Source organism: Seriola aureovittata, chromosome 4 (assembly GCF_021018895.1).
Source record: "Seriola aureovittata isolate HTS-2021-v1 ecotype China chromosome 4, ASM2101889v1, whole genome shotgun sequence".
NCBI classification, from domain to species: Eukaryota; Metazoa; Chordata; class Actinopteri; order Carangiformes; family Carangidae; genus Seriola; species Seriola aureovittata.
Window position 1 is genome coordinate 15,049,244 of NC_079367.1, and position 21,251 is coordinate 15,070,494.

Genomic DNA, 21,251 nt, shown 5'->3' on the forward strand with positions numbered 1-21,251 from the left:
TGTAACAATGAAACTGAATTATCTCTTTCAACCACAAACGTATGTAGATGTATTGTAGGCCTATCTCTATAAATTGTAATAAATCAAAAATGTTCCAGCTTTAAACTGGTTAACTATTATTTCAAAGAGAGAAAGAGTGATGTTTGTTAATATATGTTTATGTTTATGACGGTGTGACAAAAAACTTCTTTACACATGAGGATGCTGTGTTTATGTCTAGCAAGGGCGTCTTTACCTTTCTTTCTTTCTTTCTTTCTTTTGTTTGCTTTCAACATGTCAACGTTGTAAGGTGATAATGTAAAAGTGTTGTTTTTACATAGTGATCTGAGAGGTGCACAGTAAGAGTCAATTGATGCAGGAGCAGCAGCGTCCTCTGCTGATTGCAAAGAGATGTGAAAATGCACCTGGTATTCCCAGGCGGTCTCCCATCCAAGTACTAACCAGGCCCGACCCTGCTTAGCTTCCGAGATCGGACGAGATCGGGCGTGTTCAGAGTGGTATGGCCGTAAGCGACAGTGAACGTGACAAATACCCTCTTTAAACATGATGATCGTGTCCTTCATGCACAAAGCTATGTGTATATGTCAAGTGCAGGAGCCTTTCCTTTTCACTGTTTGCTTGTTTGCTTGTTTGTTTGCCTCTCAACATGTCAACCTTGTAAGATTTTAATACAAAAGTGTGTTTACATTTTGATCTGTGTAGTCCCCAAAAGTGCAGAGAGCTGCAGAGTAAGAGGTTATTGAAGCAGGAGCAGCAGCGTCCTCTGCTGATTGCAAAGTATTTAAAACATTAGAAAATGTTTTGGTTTTGGGCATAGATTTAATAAAGTGGATAAAATTATTATACAGAAAAGCAAAAAGTAGAGTTAAATGCATTGGGGCGCTGACAGTTGTGTTTTTGCTTCAGAAAGATCAGCCAGGCAGGGGTGTCCTCCGTCTTCACTGCTGTACAGTTTAGTTGCGGAACCCCTAGCCTTGTTAATTAAAAAAGAAAAAGGCATACAGGGTATTAAATGGAATTCAGGGGAGTAGACTAAAATTATGCAATAACATAAGTGAATTCTGACAAATCTGAAATAATGTATTGTGGAACTGTAAATAAAACAGAAAATAGGTGGGCTTTTAAAGAAGCTCAATATAAAATTGTTTGGAAAAGTGCTTGGTATTTATTTAGGAAAAAATTAGATACAGGCAAGAAATACATGACATGGAGTGAAACAATGAATATACAAAATAATCTGTGGAAAGCCAGATGCCTGAGAATTGAGGGAAGTTAGTTTGGTGTCTTTGTCCTTGTGGAGAGGGCAAAGCCAATCTGGTTACTCACAAAACAATGATAGCTAATAAAAAAAGATGGTGGTTTAGGTTTGGTTGATTTGTTCTGCAAAAAAGAGCATTTTGAATTAAAGCAGTTGCAAAATTTTTGGACAATACTCAATGGTATCCCATGATGGACAGGCTGGCAGACTGCTTAGAGCGATGTGGTAATTATGTGAAGTGGATTCTGTGTAAACAGCTACCAAGAGACCTATAGCAGTCTACCAGCCATCCATCAAGAGGTGCTGGAGGCCTGGGGCATAGTGTTGCCTCATTTAAGACCAGTGTGTGAAAATAAGATGCAGAGGGAGAAAGTTGCTACTGCAGTCCAGACATGTGGTGCAGGACAACGCTCTAAACTTCCTTCTGTGCATAGGTGAAAATTCAAAAAAGATTATAGAAATCACAACAAAACATTGGTATAAAATATTGATAATGAGGATGATTAAAAGAGGCTTTAGCGGAAGCGTGGGGGAAACTTTTTCCTCACTTACAACTGTCAAAATATTTGGAGAAACATAGATTTGAATCATTCCAATCCAAAAATTCATAACACTGATTTCAAAATACACTACAGACTGATCTTTTCAGGCATTGTCCTGCACCAGATAAATAAAAATGCATATAAGAGAGAATGTAGTGTATGTAATACTCAGCTGTTGTGAATGGACATTTAAAATGGATATATAGTGGGACTGGGCCACTCTCTTTGGACTCTAGCCACCTTTGCTAGAAGAAACTTTGCTCTCTATAAGGACAAGAAATTGAAGATTTGGTGTCTTTTTTCAAACTTGTTGAAGGTGCATTTAAGATTGTTGTATAAAGCAAATGTAGAACACATAGAAAATTTCATTTTGATGAATGTAAATATCTAATACAACTCTCAAAACACTCCCCCCTCAGGGGACTCAAACTCAGAAATGGATCTCTCACAGGTTACACAGATGAGGAAAAGACAAATCACAGAAAGACAACTGAAAAAGAACAAAAAAAAAAAAAAACACACATGAACAAAGTAATTACGTTTCTCCAGCTCGCCCTCTCAATGACAGTTATTCTCTCGCTTAATGCCCGTGAACTCCGTAGCAGAGACAAGCTGGACTGTCTCATCCAAAATGTAAAATGCGTTATCTTGGTACTACAAGAAATGGGATAATGAGATCATAAACCATGTTACCAGACATTGGGAGGGGAGTGTGCTTTTATGCCAATGGGACAAATCTGGCATGTGGAGTAACAATATTAATATGAAAGAATGTATTTGAAAAATCTGATTGTATTTACAGTGGCTTGCAAAAATATTCATACCACTTGAACTTTTCCACATTTTGTCACATTACAACCACAAACGTAAATGTATTTTATTGGGATTTTATGTGATAGGCCAACACAAAGTGGCGCATAATTGTGAAGTGGAAGGAAAATGATACAGGATTTTGAAATTGTTTTACAAATAAAAAACTTAAAAGTGTGGCGTGCAAAAGTATTCAGCCCCCTTTACTCTGATACCTCTAAATAAAATCCAGTGCAACCAATTGCCTTCAGAAGTCACCTAATTAGTAAATCGAGTCCACCTGTGTGTAATCTAATCTCAGTATAAATACATCTATTCTGTGAAGGCCTCGGAGGTTACATTAGAACATTAGTGAACAAACAGCATCATGAAGCCCAAGGAACACACCAGACAGGTCAGGGATAACCTTGTGGAGAAGTTTAAAGCAGGGTTAGGTTATAAAAAAATATCCCAAGCTTTGAACATCTGACAGAGCAATGTTCAATCCATCATCCGAAAATGGAAAGAGTATGGCACAACTGCAAACCTACCAAGACGTGGCCATTCACCTAAACTGACAGGCCGGGCAAGGAGAGCATTGATCAGAGAAGCAGCCAAGAGGCCCATGGTAACTCTGGAGGAGCAGCAGAGATCCACAGCTCAGGTGGGAGAATCTGTCCACAGGACAACTATTAGTCGTGCACTCCACAAATCGGGCCTTTATGGAAGAGTGGCAAGAAGAAAGCAATTGTTGAAACAAAGCCATAAGAAGTCCCGTATGCAGTTTGCCACAAGCCATGTGGGGGACACAGCAAACATGTGGTGGAAGGTGCTCTGGTCAGATGAGACCAAAATTTAAGTTTTTGGCCTAAATGCAAAATGCTATGTGTGGCAGAAAACTAACACTGCACATCACCCTGAACACACCATCCCCACTGTGAAACGTGGTGGCAGCATCATACTGTGGGGATGCTGTTCTTCAGCAAGGACAGGGAAGCTGGTCAGAGTTGATGGGAAGATGGATGGAGCCAAATACAGGGCAATCTTGGAAGAAAACCTGTTAAAGACTTGAGTCTGGGGCGGAGGTTCACTTTCCAGCAGGACAACGTGTCATGGTTTGCTATGGCAGACACTTTTTGTTAGTTTTGTTTTGGACTTTCTCAGTTCCTGTTTTATTTGGTAATAAGGTTTCCTTGTGTGTCTCAGTGTTTTGCTTCCTGTCTTGGTCTTGTTTGTGTGGTGATTGTCTGCCCCGCCCTAATGTGTTTCACCTGTGTTCAATCACCCTTGCCTCCCTTGTCTATATAGTCTTTGTGCTCCCCTTTGTCTGGTTCGGTTCATCTGTTGTCTTTCTGTTTATCCCTGCTGTCTCTCTGTTGTTCTCTGGATCTTGTGTGAAATAAACCTGTCTGCACCGTCCCCAATGTGTTGGCTGCATTTGGGTCCTACTTACCTCAAAACCCTGACACAACGACCCTAAACATACAGCCAGAGCTGCAATGGAATGGTTTAGATCAAAGCATATTCATGTGTTAGAATGGCCCGGTCAAAGTCCAGACCTGAATCCAATTGAGAATCTCTGGCAAGACTTGAAAATTGCTGTTCACAGACGCTCTCCATCCAATCTGACTGAGCTTGAGCTATTTTGCAAAGAAGACTGGGCAAAAATTTCAGTCTCTAGATGTGCAAAGCTGGTAGAGACATACCCCAAAAGACTTGCAGCTGTAATTGCAGCGAAAGGTGGTTCTACAAAGTATTGACCTCGGGGGGGGCTGAATACTTTTGGAAGCCACACTTTTCAGTTTTATTTGTAAAAAAAACTTTGAAAACCATGTATCATTTTCCTTCCACTTTACAATTTTGCGCCACTTTGTGTTGGTCTATTACATAAAATCCCAATGAAATACATTTACATTTGTGGTTGTAAGGAGATTTCAATGTAGCACTCAACAAATCAGATGTTTCAGCAATGTTTAGAAAATAAAGAAGAGAAATAAGAGGGTAAATAAGGAAAGAACTAGAAAAGAGGGAGAAAAACCCTGATCATGATATAAGTGAGTATGTTAATTTGAAAAATACATTACATAAATATGAAACAAAGAGATGCAGGGGAGCTATGATCAGGAGCAAGGCCAAACATATCACAGAGGGAGAAAAAAGTAGCATATTTTTTAGATTTAGAAAAAAAGAAGCAAGGGAAAACATTCATCAATGAGTTAAAGAATAATGAAAGAAAAACAGAAACAAAGACATTTTAGCTACAGTGCAAGATTACTATCAACAATTATTCAAGAGCGAAAGAATAGAAGGGAAAATGACAACAAACAGCATAAAGGAAAAAATATCAAATGAAGACAGAGTGGTGTGACTCACCTCTTGTAATAAAAGAAAGAGACAGCAATAGAAAGTCTGAACAAAAATAAAAGTCCAGGAATAGATGGTCTAACAGGGGAGTTTTATCAAACTTTTAAACAACTTGTCTCCCGTCCTTTTAAACATCTACAACAGCATGGAAAGTAAAGATCGCACTCCCAAGACTTTGACACTCGGCCTGATAACTATATTATTTAAGAATAGAGGGGACAGGACCCTGCTGAAAATTATAGACCAATCAGTTTATTAAACAGAGATTACAAAATTTTCACTAAAATATTGGCAAACCAGTTAAACAGTAATAGCATCAACAGTTAACTGGTCACAAGCTTACAGTATTCCTGGGCGAGACATCACAGACACCATTTTATCAGTCAAAGAAACAATTCATCAAATGGCAAAACAAGGCATTTATTTAGGAGTAGACCTGGAAAAAGTGTTTGACAGAATAGAACACAATTTCTTATGGGCAGTACTAAGAAAATTCGGATTTGGCAATAATTTCATCAAATGGATTCAACTACTTTACAATGACACATACAGCTGCGTCAAGTGCAACGGACACATAACAGGCAAAAATCCAAAGATCAGTAAGGCAGGGCTGTCCCCTCTCCTCCCTACTGTACAGCCTGGCATCCGAGCCCTTCGCCCTCTTAGTCAACCAGGACAGACAAATAAAAAGGTATAACATCTCCAACAGGATCAGTTTGCAAAATAGTACAGTACGCAGATGATACAAACATAAACAAGACAGCATAAACAAGGTTCTAATTCAGATTTCAAAATAGAGCAAAGCTTCAGGTGCAAAAATCAACACAAACAAAACTGAAATCATGTATTGTGTAGGGGTGGCTCGGTCAACAGGCAGGTGGCAATTTAGGGAGGCAAGAGAGAGTGTCAAAGTCTTGGGAGTGCATCTCGGACAAGATCAGGGGGCTGCTAGAATAAAAACATGGGGGGAGTTGCTCAGAAAAATGAATAGCACACTAGCGTTGTGGAAAATGAGGGGGCTCATGCTGAGAGGCAAGGTGGTCGTTTTCAGCTCCCCTGTGCTCTCAAAAATGAACCTAATTCTAGCAGTTCATGACATGCCCAAACAAAAACACAAACCAGTTTAAATAACAGCATTTCCACCTTTTATATGGGGAAATAAAAGAAATCTTGTAGCGCACAAAACAATAATAAATGATCATAAGAACGGAGGACTCAACTTAATTGCCACCAAAAAGCTAGCTCTCAGGATTAAAATAATCAAAAAGTATTTACAAAGCTCAAATAAACATGAATGGAAAAACTATTTTCACAACTCAATTGAATCCGTTGGTCACTGTGGAAAACACAACCTCTGCCAAATTCTACCAAAAAAACAATATACTCATCTGTCCTTTTTAGCATGAAATCTTCGAGGCCTGGGGGTTGGCATGGCCATTCCTCAAAACGCAAGTAGAAAGCAGGGCACATGCAGCTCCCCGTTTGCCACAACCCAGAAATCACACATCTGGGCAGCTCCCTCTCCTGCAGCTCCCTGACAGAAGCAGGTATACACAGGGCTAAGGATATCATGGATAGGCAGGGCAAAATAAGTGTTGAGAAAACTCTGTGTGCTGAGAAATAAACATGTCAAGTACAGAAAGAAAACAATAGAAAATGTGTTAAAATACAGGCAGGCATGCCACAGGAATGGAAACACTCCTACCAAAACACTGCTTGTAAGGTGCAGGATGACACTCTGGATTTCCTCTTGGTAACCGGTTCAAACCTTAAAAGCATACAAAAAAAAAATCTAAATTTTGGTACATCACACTTCTGAGGCAGGTTACAAAAAAGCCTGCCTCAGAAACAATCTGGCAAAAACAATTTCCAAATAAAAACATAGCCAACATTTGGCACAACATACAGCAACCCCAATTGTACCAATACTGACTTCTAGTTCTAATATACACCTCCTGGTGCAACTTAGACACATCATCAGTGTTGTATCCTGGGGTCACAGGGTGTAGCGGGTCTCACAACAGACACCCTCGCCCAGGCAACCCAGCCGGGGTGGTCAGTCCCAGCTTGTGTCTAAGTAGCACATGTGGTCCACAGATCGCCCCGCTTGATCCACAGCCATCTGGACGCCTTTTCTGTCGCGTCAGTGATGTTCTTGATGGCTCTTCTATTCTGCAGTCCCTTCACACCCAGCATCTTGAGTGCCCTGATGAGAGACTGGCCGGCGAATCCTCTGCACCCGACCGGGGTTGCATCGGGTTCTCCATCCCCTGCTACGGCATTCACCTGCCAGCTCCTCATACTTGGCCCTCTTCCTCTCAAAGGCCTCCTCCATCCGGTCTTCCCAGGGAACAGTCAACTCCAGCAGGACCACTTGTCTCGTTGTTTCTGACACCAGGACCATGTCTGGCCTGAGTGTGGTCACTGCGATGTTCTCCGGGAACTTGAGCTGTCTCCCTAGGTTGACTTTCAGCTGCCAGTCCCGAGCTGTCGCCAGCAGCCCCCCTGCTTGACTTCGGAGCTGCTGCAGCTTCTCCCCAGCCCTAACAAAGGCGATGGACTGCCTTGTTGGTTGTTGGCCTTTACTGGTGGAGATCCCTGTGCTGATGGCCTCTGCGATGACCCGCAACACTTGGTCATGGCGCCAGCGGTAACGCCCCTCTCCCAGAGCCCAACAGATGAGTGACACGGCCAAATAATAAGAGATGACACAAGAAGTTAGAGCAAAAAAATCATAATTTATTTAAACCAACCCAAGACCAACATATCAAAAAATGGTATGAGGTGTGGCAGTCAGTAATTCAGCAATGTTAGTGTGTATGCATGCTTGTCAAATTAGTGACTGGTGTGTTGTAAGGTGGAATCAAAAGCAAATAAGCAAAAATAAGGAGCGTGTAGAGTAGAGAGCAGAGTTCCCCCTTTGTCCTCTCTCTCTCCTCCCAGAGCTAATCAGGTGTGCTCTTGTAGTGCTGGGAACATGGGGCCCAGGTGTCAGGAGCAACTAACGATGACCCAATGCCTCGTGCTGGGCATCTGCTGTACAAAAAGAAAGACAACCAGCCCAACAGCCACAAGAGGCATGGCCGTCACATGAGGATAAGGTGAAGTGGATTTTTTAAAAGCACTTTTGAAAGAAAATTGGAGTGTGGGTTTAGATTGTGAAGAACAATGGAGGAAATTGTTTTTGTTTGGTTTTATTGAAAAAAGCAAGAATGTGAATTTTTGGTTGTTTAATTTCGTTTTAAGCCATGCCAGACTAGCAGTAGTACATAGAAGGAATTATGCGCACTTTGAGGGACGGATGCTTAATGTGAAGCTTTTGTTTAAAGCAATAGTGAAGAGAGATATAACATTAGCTTGCAAGTATGGAGGGGAGGAGGTGAGAGAATTTTTTGTGAGTGGGAATAAGTTTATCAAAGAAGGGGAGGGGGGAAAGATTCCATTTGATTGATAATTGTTTCATTGGTTTGTTAAATACTTTTTCTGTTGAATTAAATAGACTGTTAAATTCGTAATAGGGAGGGGAAACGGAAAAGTAATGTTCCCCCTTTGTCCTCTTTCTCTCCTCCAAGAGCTAATCAGGTGTGCTCTTGTAGTGCTGGGAACACCGGGCCCAGGTGTCAGGAGCAACTAACAATGACCCAACACCTCCTGCTGGGCAAAAGAAAGACAACCAGCCCAACAGCCACAAGAGGCATGGCTGCTGTGGTGTGTCAAGTCATATTGATCGGCCAATGCAGCTGCCTCACCAACTGTTGTCAACTTTATCTTGAAGACGAGAAAATATTTGAGAACTTGGAGGAGTGGGGAGTAAGGCCGGTATCGGCAATTAAAAGACGTGTTTGGCCGGGAACACAGATTGCGGACAGGACCAGATTTCTGAAAGTGAGGTTCACGAAGCAGGTGCAGTCGCTCCCTTACTCCACCAAATTCGAGACAATGAGGGACACTGAGTGCTTTAGAGTCATCCATGTCTGCCATGTCTGCCGACTGTGTATACAACCGGGGCACATAGTGAGAGACTGCCCGGCGTTTACATGTTTCAGATGTGGGAACCAAGGATCCGATGTAACAGGTAGTGAAGAGGAAATAAGGGTGAAGGTGGGAGAAGTGAGAAAAAGATCTGTGAGCAAGAAGCATGGCAGCAGACTGGACAAAGCAAAAAAGAAAATTGTAAAATGATAAGTAATTATGGAGACATTCTTTTCATTTGTAATTTCAATGCTTATCATTTCCTCCTTTAATGGGAACGGGCTGAGAAATAAAGACAGAAGGCAGCAAACTCTGATGACATGTGAAGCAGACATTATATGCCTGCAAGAGACGCACTGGGATGATGAAAGTGTGAGGGGAAACTGCAACAATGATGTAGCAATTCTAGTGAAAAAAGGAGTGATTGAGAATGTAAGAAAATGTGTGGATGATGGAGATGGAAGAGTGATTGGGATAACATTCGAACATACGGGGAAACAGTTTCAATTAGTCAATGTTTATGCACCGAATGAGGAGAAAGAGAGAGGCATTTTTTGAGAGGGTAGGGAGGTTGTGTGGCAACAATAGTATGATTGTGGGTGATTTCAATGTGTGGTGTGGAAAGATGGATGCATCATCAAATGTGTGCTATAGAAGCGACGCATCAAGAGGTGTGCTGAAAGAGATGATGAGAATAAGACACAATCAGTAGTATAAAGGACACAATAGATTATATGAAGAAAGAGAAAGAAGGGATAGTGATAAGCTTAGATCATCATTACTTACACAGGGTGTTGGAGGAAATGGGCTTTGGGCATAGGTTAGGCGGATGGATAAGAAGGATGTATGATAGGGCAGTTAGCCTCGTGAAAGTTAATGGTATAGTCACAGACACATTTAGATTAGAAAGGTCAGTCAGGCAAGGGTTTCCGATGTCATTGTTGCTGTACTCACTGTCAGCAAAGCCATTAGCACTGCTGCTGAGTCAAAATAATAAGATAAAGGGAATGGAGGGCAGGTGAGCTTAGTATACCAATACGCAGATGACAACAGTCACAGTGAAGGACAAAGAAAGTGTAGTTGAGGTTTTAGATAGATTAGAGTTGTATGGGAGGGCATCAGGGGCTAAAGTGAATATAGAGAAGTCAGAGATCATGTATACAGAAGAGGATAGTGTAGGGAGGAGCACCAGAGCACTACACAGAAGGGCTTTAACGTTCTGGAAAGCCTGCTGACAGATAGGAGACCACACATATTTGGCACTGGTCTTCAACAAATCAGTGAGGGGGGTCAACCACAGAAGAAAAGTTCTTACAGAACCTGCAGTAGTACCCCACCATTCCCAAGACTAGCTCTTTTTTTTGTCGACTCCCTGATGCCCTGACTGGTCATGGGATAGCCGCAGAACTAAGCTACAGAACTTAGCTGGTACCACAACCTGAAGCACTCACACTCATCTGGTCCATCACTAGCAGCAGAGACTGGATTAACCACCGGAAGTGGAGGAACATCAGGCCACACGCGTCTACCAGCCAGCCCATTCCCAAGAATGAGATGGACTTTGTTCACTGGCAATGCTGGGCGCACACCAATGGACAACTCCCCCTGCACCAAATCTGAAAAGAGATGTAGTCTGAAATGGAGCAGACAAAACAACCAATCCCATTCCTAGAACTAGCACTGAATCTCCAGTATCAGTGTCCTCTGAAAAAAGGAGAACAGACGCCAGGATGAACAAATCCAACGCACCGGTGTCTCTCAGGATTGTAACACTCACTGCCAAAGACGCAAATGCAGCAGGCTTTACGCTCATTTGCTTGTTTCTTTTCTGTAGAGCATAGCAGTCTGCTTTCACATGCTCCTTTTTATGACAGAAGTGACATACCTTTTCAATGTCAGGCAAACCTGTCTTTGCCTCCGCCTCAGGCTTGACTGCACCTGCAGAAAACAAAACATGCCCAGTAGCACTATCCCTAAAGCCACCAGCACTACGCGCACTTCCCCAACCACTGTGGTGTGTCAAGTCATATTGATTTGCCAATGCAGCTGTCTCACCAACTGTTGTCACCTGTTGCTCTGTTATATATATATATATATATATATATATAAAGTTAGGAACAGCATTTTCGAATTGTTGCAAAACCACAACATCACACAAATCTTCAAAGGTTCCAACCCCAGAAGCATTCCTCCAACGATTAAAAGTATTCACTAAATCCCTTCAAAACTCAAGGTAGGACTGTTTATCCTCCTTTCTACCCTTCCTAAATCTCTGGCGATAATCCTCAGGAAACATCTCACAGACCTTAAGAGCAGCAGCTTTTACTGAACCATAATCCAAGCTGTCTCACAGACAAAGCCGAATATGCCTCCTGTGCTTTCCCAGTCAACACACATTGCAACATGGTTGTGCGAACAACATCAGCCACTCTTTCAAACAAAGAAAGAAATGTCTCAGGGTCCCTTTCATTGAACCTTGGAACAAGCCGCAGGTTAACAACAAGATCAAAATGTGAAGAGGAGCAAAGACCTGAAGAAACATTATCTCCAGCCAGCCCCTGACCGGCTTCCAGGCTCAACTTACCCTCTTTGATCCAACTTAATTTCTCAAGCTCCAGATTGATCTTGGCTTGCTCTGCATCACAGCTCAATTTTTCCAAGGCCAATTCTCGGTCAACTTCAGATCTCCTTGTCTCAGACTTTTCTACTTCAACCCTATACTTCAACTTCTCATGCTCCATTTGTAACAGCAGCAACTCCTTCTGCTGTTCAAAGGACAAACCAGTGCTCTGAAGTACTGGTGAAGACAAGCCAGCAACACCTCCCATTTTACCAGGCAAAATCTCTATCTCACTCAAGTTAGCCTTTAAAATAGACTGAAATGTAACATTGAGTCTTTTGTCACTAATGTCAACCCTGTAGTGGTCTGCAGTTTTTAATAACTGCTCTTTTGTGCAGCCATCCAAAAACCCCTCCGATGGAGTCTCAAAAAATTTTACATTACCAACCCAGTCCAAAGGAGAGCAATGACCAACACACTGGCTGTAACAAAGGCAAACAAGAGTGTCCCCTCTATCTGCCTAACTAAAACTAAAGTAACTCACCCCTAGTCTTCATGTGGTTAGTTGCGGCGGGTATTTATGCACTTTTGACCACTGGTATGAAGAAGCGACCAGAATCTGGCAACCACCCCACAGCCATGGACATGCTCCCGAGACAAAGTCTCCAACCGCGTTCACCCCAACACTACAAAAAATAAAAAAATCCAGCAAAGCTCAAAGGAGCAATGGAGCAATGCTGCTATGCCTACCAGGGGAAATCAGCTTTAGCTCCAAAACAATTACATACCAGCGTGTCAATACTCACCTTCCTTTGGACAAACTGGTCTTCAAATCCACATTCCCACCATGCTCTTCAGCATGTTCAAAGAGACAAAGACAAATCAACTCACCCAGGTGTTACCTCTCAAGCCCTGCAAACAGCCTGGGAAACCCCAACAATCAATTGCACCTGGAGACCTTCAACACAAAAGAGAACAGCTGATTAAATGCTCACAAACAAAACATCTAACCCAAACTTCAACGACCCCCAATTTGTCACGGCCGGGTTCAAAGCCACGACAAATAATAAGAGATGACACAAGAAGTTAGAGCAAAAAAATCATAATTTATTTTAACTAACCCAAAACCAACATATCAAAAAATGGTATGAGGTGTGGCAGTCAGTAATTCAGCAATGTTAGTGTGTATGCATGCTTGTCGAAATAGGGATTGGTGTGTTGTAAGGTGGAAACAAAAGCAAATAAGCAAAAATAAGGAGCATGGAGAGTAGAGAGCAGAGTTCCCCCTTTGTCCTCTCTCTCTCCTCCCAGAGCTAATCAGGTGTGCTCTTGTAGTGCTGGGAACATGGGGCCCAGGTGTCAGGAGCAACTAATGATGACCCATCGCCTCCTGCTGGGCATCTGCAATACAAAAAGAAAGACAACCAGCCCAACAGCCACAAGAGGCATGGCCGTCACATGAGGATAAGGTGCAAGTTGTAAAAGAGGTATGGGAGGGTGACATTTATTATAATAATGGATCAAGAAATGCAAGGGGGGTAGCAACAATGATTAAAAAGGATAGTGTAGAAGACATAAAGGAGGTGTATAAGGATAGGAATGGAAGGATATTGGTACTAGAGAATAGGACTTATATGAATGAAATAAATAAAAAGGAGGGGGTGGTACTAGACGATTATGTAGAGATATTGGAGAGGGTACAGGAGTTTTATGGAGAGTTATATAAAAGTGAGGGAGTAGAGGAAGTAAGTATGAATGAAGTGCTAGATAGTGTGGGAAACAAGTTAAGTGAAGAAGATAGGACATGGTGTGAGAGGGAAATAAATGAGAAGGAGGTGATAGATGCAATTGAGGGATTGAGAAACGGAAAGAGTCCAGGGAGTGAATAGGAGTAGAATGGTACAAAGCATATAAAAAGGAGGTGGTACCAATTTTAGTAGAGCTTTATAGGAGTATAGAGAGAACAGGGAGAGTTAAGGAGAGGATGGTAGAGTGGGTGATAACGATAATATATAAGAAAAAAGGAAGTAAGTTAGATCTAGGGAATTATAGGCCAATCAGTTTGTTGAATGTAGATTATAAAATTTTAAGTAAAGTGCTAGCAAATAGGATGAAGAGGGTAATAGGAGAGATAGTTCAACCAACACAAAGTTACAGCGTACCAGGGAGGGACATAGCAGATACAATAGCAACAGTAAGGGATGTGATAGAATACATGAAGCAAGATGGGATAGGGGGAGTGGTGGTAGGGATAGACTGGAATAAGGCATTTGATAGGGTAGAGCATAAGTTCTTATATAATGTAATGGAAAAGGTTGGCTTTGGGGCAAAAATGGTGGGATGGGTGAAGAGGCTATATGGTAGTGCCAAGAGTTGTGTAAAGGTGAATGGGGTCCTGACAAATAAAATTGATGTGAAAAGATCTATAAGGCAGGGATGTCCTTTATCGGCACTGCTATATGCAATAGCAGTGGAGCCCTTGGCTACCCTACTAAAGAGAGATCAGGAGGTCAAAGGCATTAAGTTACCGTGTGGAGGTGTATGTGTAATAAATCAATATGCAGATGACACATCGATCACAGTGCAGGATGGAAGTAGTGTAAAAAGAGTTTTGGAGATAGTAGAGAAGTATGGGAGAGCGTCAGGGGCAAAAATCTATACAGACAAATCTGAAATAATGTATATAGGAGAGGTGGGGAGAGTAAATGTGGACTTTAAGGTGGAAGAGAAATACATAAAGGTTTTAGGGGTGCATTTGGGGGTGGAAAGTAGGGAGGCAAGAGATGTGACGTGGACAGGGGTGATCAATAAGATAAGAGGAATATGTAGAACTTGGAAAGGGAGAAAGCTGAGATTGAAAGGGAAAGTAATTGTGGTCAATAGTTTGTTGTTGTCTGTATGTGTGTATGTGATGAGTGTGATTGATATGCCAGAGGGGGTGATGAATGAGTTAAATAGAATTGTGTGTGACTTTATATGGGAAGGGAAGGGGGTGAAAATTGCACAGAAAACATTGGTGGGGAGGACAAGGGAGGGAGGGTTAAATTTAATAGATTTGGAAATAAAAAAGACTGCAATTAGAATAAAAACGATACAAAAATATATGGAATTATGGGTGGAAAGAATTTCTAAAGAAATATATTGATGATGTGGGGGGAATGGGAGAGAATGGCTGGTATATGGGAATCAAGCAATCAATGACAGTGGGAATACCGGAGATTTATAGAGAGGTGTTTGAGGCATGGAGGAAATTGCTTCCTAAAATGAAGTATGAGTGTGAAGAGATGCAAATGTTTATAAATCAACCGCTGTTTCTAAACGAAAAAATCAATGTAAAAATAAAACGTTGTATGAGCCTAAATTTATGCAAGGGGGTATAAGGCAAATTAGGGATGTTATGTATGAGGTTATACCTGGATTCCTCAGAGATAACTGTATATATGATTCGGTATGTGAATTAGAGGGGATGGAAAGTACACTGCAAAAAGTCCTTCAGTGGTACTGTTCATATGACTTTACTTTTTAAAGTATTTTTATTCCGATAAATTAATTTATTTTCTTTTATTGTTTTTCTAAGTTATCTGAAACAGATCTGAAATATTTTTGTAACTTAGTATTTTCTAGCATATAATTGTTTTTATTGGACTTCACCATAAATTGATGTTCAAGAAACTCAGTTTAACAGCTTCTATCAGACGTAAAACTCAACAGAGGAAGAGTTCCCGCCCACTTGCAGCAACAGACAACGTGTACCGTATGTTTTTCACTCTGGACCGCACTATCCATGGAAAGGACCAACGCACTTGTTCGCGGAGTTTAGGAGGGACAGTACTTTTTACGACACATGTAAGTAACAATTTGCATTGTTTAAAGTTAGATTTTAAGTGAATTATCATGATTGCATTGCATTATTTGCAAAAGCATGGCTCCATTTCCTCCATTTGCCAATTTTGCGGCCGCCATCACTAGGCCTACCAAATGTGCTGTAATCTCAAACAGCTAGTCAACTTTAGCCAAATAGCCTACTGTTTATATTTTATGTGCTTTTTATAATTATCATGTTATGCTGTGTCACTCCCTTTTTCGCTAGGAGTCCGACATTTTAAATAAACTGCTGCTCTTTTCAAGTAACATACAGGCTTGTCATGTAGGCCAGACCAAAAAGTCCCCTTCCCACTAGTAACCAAACTTTTAAGGTTGAGATAAAACAATTATTATATCTTATTAATGTAGTCTAATTTGTATGCAGGCGTTTCATTTCTGTGTAAGAGTGTACAGCGTTTTGCCTTTGCTTTGCTTGTGCGGTCGACCGTTAACGTTACACACCGCCGTGCGGTGACTCGCTGCCTGCAGCCATTTGAATGGGGAGAAGCGGTTTTGATCTGGGCGGTATGAACAGCGCTGTAACGTTACTGGCCATCTGGAGCACTGGGACTTTTCCCGCTGGGCCGCCGCATCGGAGGGACGTCATACCGTTGTACTGTTTCAAAAAACAACGTAGCCACAAAGTTTTTCCTGGACAGTGACGGGCCGTCCGTCCGGTCGTGTCTGTATTTTTAACGGCCCGGGTCTTTTATCCACGACACACACGGACACACACGAACACACACGGACACACACAGAGTATAGCCCTGAAATCCTGATCAACTCACTGAAAGGCAAGACCGAGGATGAGCGAAAGCCTGCTAAAAATATCAAGAAGTAAAGTTCCTGCCCCCACACCCACCTGGTGTAACGGACAACACTCTTGAGACTTGACCTGATTGCAGCCAGCAAGAATAAGGACAGTGTGAAGAGCATGAATGACATGATGGCCACAACGTACAGCTGGAGGAGACAAGAGGTTGTAGGACAGTCCCCAGGAGTGGTTGAGTTTAAGGAGCGATGGCCTGCCCTCTTTGATCCATTCCAGGTAAATGATTTATCATTCAAGTTTTCCAGAGTCTCCATTTACTTCTCATTACAGAGCAGAGATGTAGACTTGAGTCATTGTGACTTGGACTTGAGATACTAGACACACTTTTTTTTCTAAACATACTGACACTAACTTTCATTTTTGTAGATTTTGGGGGAGTATTGGATTGCATAAAACTGAAAGTTTGCTAGCTTTTACATCTTCTAAATGTCCCAAGTAACAGACAAACATTTGCTGTCTTACAGATAAATGCAGAGTTCCAGAGATGCACTGCTGTGCCACTGGAATCAACTTTCCTGTCCCAGCTGGACACGTATACTCCCAAGCTCCTGGAGCTGTTCTCTGTAAAGGGAGGAGCAGTTGGTCAGCGCATCAAGAACTTGTTGATGGAGCTGATACAGGTGGGGCAAAATTGGTAAAAAGGTTAAAAGAACAATATAATCACATTGAGTAGTTTTACTTATCTTGCTTTTCTGGGTTGATATTGCATTTAATATTTTCAGTCATAATAGTTTCAAGTGGTTTTGGTTAAAATCGAATTTAAAAAAAAAATATAAGATTGGATACCGAAAATCAAATAATAGTTTTTTTTTTTGCACTTTTGATTTTATGCCCAGATCAAAAATGGGAAATTTGAGCAACTTCTGAGTCACACAAATCGAACAAAATAGATAGTAAAATTGGTGCCATTGTCAGACCGTATATGAGAAACTTGGCCTCTTCTGCTCATAAATCGTCGCAAAGCATTAATACATGAATCGGTGTCCAGTGAGTTTGCCACCTCCAGATGAACAGCTCTGCTCGACAAACAGGTGAGAATTACTCCATATCGTTTACACAGACTTCTCCCTCTCTTCACCTCGATTGGCCCGAAATAGTCGATGCCAACGTTCGTGAATGGAGGGAGATCAGGCAAGATCCTCTCCATTGGCAGGTCTGCCATTTTTTGTTCACCTGTCTTTGCAGTATAGCGTCTACAAGTACAGCATTCAGATATGATTTTCCTTATTGCAGAGTTAGCACTTGTTGTATGACAGACTGACTATATAGGATCTTAGGTGGCAGCAATCACTTCAGAGTGTCGGGTCAGGACACGGTTGGAATGTTCAGGGTGCATTAAGAAGAGGCAGAGTCCTTTAATAAAGTTCAAGCTGTTTATCTGCGTTTTGAGTTGGTGAGTGTGTGTGTGGTTTCTGCAATACAAGCACAACAATACAGATGGATTAGAAATAAAATACAACTTAGGCATATGATACTGAGTTAGATATCTCTATCCAGATAACAGCTGAAAATACAGCTCAAGATTAGTTATGAATTTACAGTGTTGGATACAATACAAGATGGATATACGCTGTCACTGATAAGTTAACAGTAGTAAGTAATGTATATACAACAGAAATAAGCAATATAGCAACTTAAACCTCTCGGGCTATTACTAGTTAGCAGCTAGCTACATGTCGTTCATTAGCGGGTAATTGCTCATCACATAATACAAACCGATGGCAAAAACTACTGTGAAGTCATCAAAACAGACTCACATGGATTAACATAAACATCAACCAAGTTTAACAATAAACATCATAACTCACGGTTCAATAGACGCACACACTGTAGATATTGCGAGATAGTTCAGCCGATGTTTTCTCTGTGCCGATCGCAGAACATATGTATGTGGTGCGTTCAAGGACCTCTGCCGTGTAGGAATTCACACATGCGGCAAAAAACAATGAAAAAACATGCACAGAGGGAGGATCTTTTGTACACTTGTAATCCAATACTTCCTCCTCAGCTTGGATAATGTTACATTTCTTCCACCATGACCCAGCTGTTGGTGAATATGCCTAAGGATGAGAGTTGCAATATGCTGATCTTTTGACAAGACGAGTGGATGCTTGGTTTCCTCTGGCAAAGCTGCCCTACTCAGTCTTTCTCCAACTCTAAGCAGACCATCCTCCAGGCGTGGATCCAGTTTGTAAATGGGACTTTCCTTACTGACTGCAGACTTTCCCGATGAAAGTGTATCAATTTCCTCCTTGAACCGCTGCTGCTCAGAAAAACGAATGATGGACATTTCTGCTTCCAACAGGTGATCTGATATAACGCTCTGACCCCCGAATGCACTTCTGACCTTCTTCATCTCCAACTGTATATCAATGGAAGGGTTGTTTGCAACTGGAGCCTGCAACTCCTTTCTTTTCTGGCTTAGTTTCAACAAAACTCTCTTTACCTTGAGGAACCAAGCAGCTGCAACCTTAAGCCTCATCCAGTCCGAGAAATAAGTGATAAGTTGGTCAGTGGCATTAGGTGAGTCCTTGATGATTACTGTGTTTACAGTGAAGTCTCTCTTGACCTCCGGATCATCTGCTGGAATAGTATTTTCCACAACACTTTCTGGCCAACACCTTTCTGGGTTCCAAAGAAAGTTGGGCCCTTCGATCCATCTGCTGTCAATCAACAGGTCCTCCACCTTCATGCCTCTGGACGCTTCATCCGCCGGATTGTCTTTAGTATTCACATACCTCCATTGTGACACATTTGTAGCTTCTCTGATAGTTGAAACCCGGTTTGCCACAAAGGTATGAAAACGCCTGTCCTCGTTCCTTATATACTTCAGCACAGATGTGCTATCTGTCCAGAAGTTTGAGTCCTCCACTTTCAGCTGCAGCTCTGCTCTTAACATCCTGTCCACACGAACAGCAAGAACCGCTGTTGTAAGCTCCAGGCGTGGGATGGTGACCTGTTTTAGTGGTGTAACTCTTGCTTTGCCAAGCAGGAAGGAGACGTGAACGTCATGCCTGTCATTCTCCACCCGTATGTAACTAACAGTGCCATATCCATCTATTTGTTTTTTGGTATCAGATTCATGAACAAATAGTGAAATAACAAATGTTTCTTTTTCTTTTCAATTTTTTTTTGTTTTCAATTAATATTAAAAGAACAAATGATACACGGATTGATATTGTCTGCAAGATTAATTTTTCATTATTGTTTTATTAACTCTAGGACCCAAGTACCTCTATTGTGAAGAAGAGAGAGATAACACTGAGATGCCTCATCGAGTATATGGGAGAGAGTGGAAAAGAGCTCATCTCTGACTACTCTGTAAGTATTGTTTGAAAGCAGGGTTGGATCGGTCAGCTGTACGAGCTTAAACTGGGTTGTTTTTATGTAAACTGACTGAACCGGCGTGAGTCAAGTGTAGGTGGAGAGAACTAGCAGCATACAGCTAGTTAAAGGGAAAAAATATAAGAAGCTGGGGAAAAAAGCACTTCAAGTGAGCATTAAAACTTAAGTGATATTTCAAGATTTTTTTTTAATTTCTAGTGTTTCCATTCTAGGGTTTTTGGAATATGTGAATAAACCAAAGTGGATAGAATTGCACCCTGTATCTTAAGTCTAATGTACAAGATCTCAATTTAGGATTGTTCTGAAATGTTCTAGTTTTCAAAGTGGTCTTCAGAGAAGCCATCTGAATTAAATCACATAACCTCTATTTAATATATTTTTATCTTTCATCGACAAATGAGACAGTTGGTCTGCTTGTATGTTTTAAAGGGAACAGCAGAGACCAGTGTGCATGAGGACCTGAAAACGGACATTATGAGGATCTATGTGTGTCGTGAGCCAGATGGGGTGGGCATCATCCTCGAGGGAATCCCAGTACTCACTGATCTTGGCAATCTGGCCAGATCATGCAGCCTACTCCTTGGATTGACATACGCACTTAATCTCCAGTATCCTTCCAAACTTGTTAAAACTTTTGAGGTCTTTCAGCGACTTTTTGTGGGACTCGACACACTGCGTCCAAAACCATCCTCCAGGCGTGGATCCAGTTTGTAAATGGGACTTTCCTTACTGACTGCAGACTTTCCCGATGAAAGTGTATCAATTTCCTCCTTGAACCGCTGCTGCTCAGAAAAACGAATGATGGACATTTCTGCTTCCAACAGGTGATCTGATATAACGCTCTGACCCCCGAATGCACTTCTGACCTTCTTCATCTCCAACTGTATATCAATGGAAGGGTTGTTTGCAACTGGAGCCTGCAACTCCTTTCTTTTCTGGCTTAGTTTCAACAAAACTCTCTTTACCTTGAGGAACCAAGCAGCTGCAACCTTAAGCCTCATCCAGTCCGAGAAATAAGTGATAAGTTGGTCAGTGGCATTAGGTGAGTCCTTGATGATTACTGTGTTTACAGTGAAGTCTCTCTTGACCTCCGGATCATCTGCTGGAATAGTATTTTCCACAACACTTTCTGGCCAACACCTTTCTGGGTTCCAAAGAAAGTTGGGCCCTTCGATCCATCTGCTGTCAATCAACAGGTCCTCCACCTTCATGCCTCTGGACGCTTCATCCGCCGGATTGTCTTTAGTATTCACATACCTCCATTGTGACACATTTGTAGCTTCTCTGATAGTTGAAACCCGGTTTGCCACAAAGGTATGAAAACGCCTGTCCTCGTTCCTTATATACTTCAGCACAGATGTGCTATCTGTCCAGAAGTTTGAGTCCTCCACTTTCAGCTGCAGCTCTGCTCTTAACATCCTGTCCACACGAACAGCAAGAACCGCTGTTGTAAGCTCCAGGCGTGGGATGGTGACCTGTTTTAGTGGTGTAACTCTTGCTTTGCCAAGCAGGAAGGAGACGTGAACGTCATGCCTGTCATTCTCCACCCGTATGTAACTAACAGTGCCATATCCATCTATTTGTTTTTTGGTATCAGATTCATGAACAAATAGTGAAATAACAAATGTTTCTTTTTCTTTTCAATTTTTTTTTGTTTTCAATTAATATTAAAAGAACAAATGATACACGGATTGATATTGTCTGCAAGATTAATTTTTCATTATT

At 41.6% G+C, this 21,251-nt stretch overlaps 1 pseudogene; it reads right to left on the bottom strand.

Annotated features, from left to right (window-relative positions):
* Positions 1–393: 393 nt before the first annotated feature.
* LOC130168685 (5S ribosomal RNA) lies at positions 394–511 on the bottom strand (annotated as a pseudogene).
* Between the last annotated feature and the right edge of the window lie 20,740 nt (positions 512–21,251).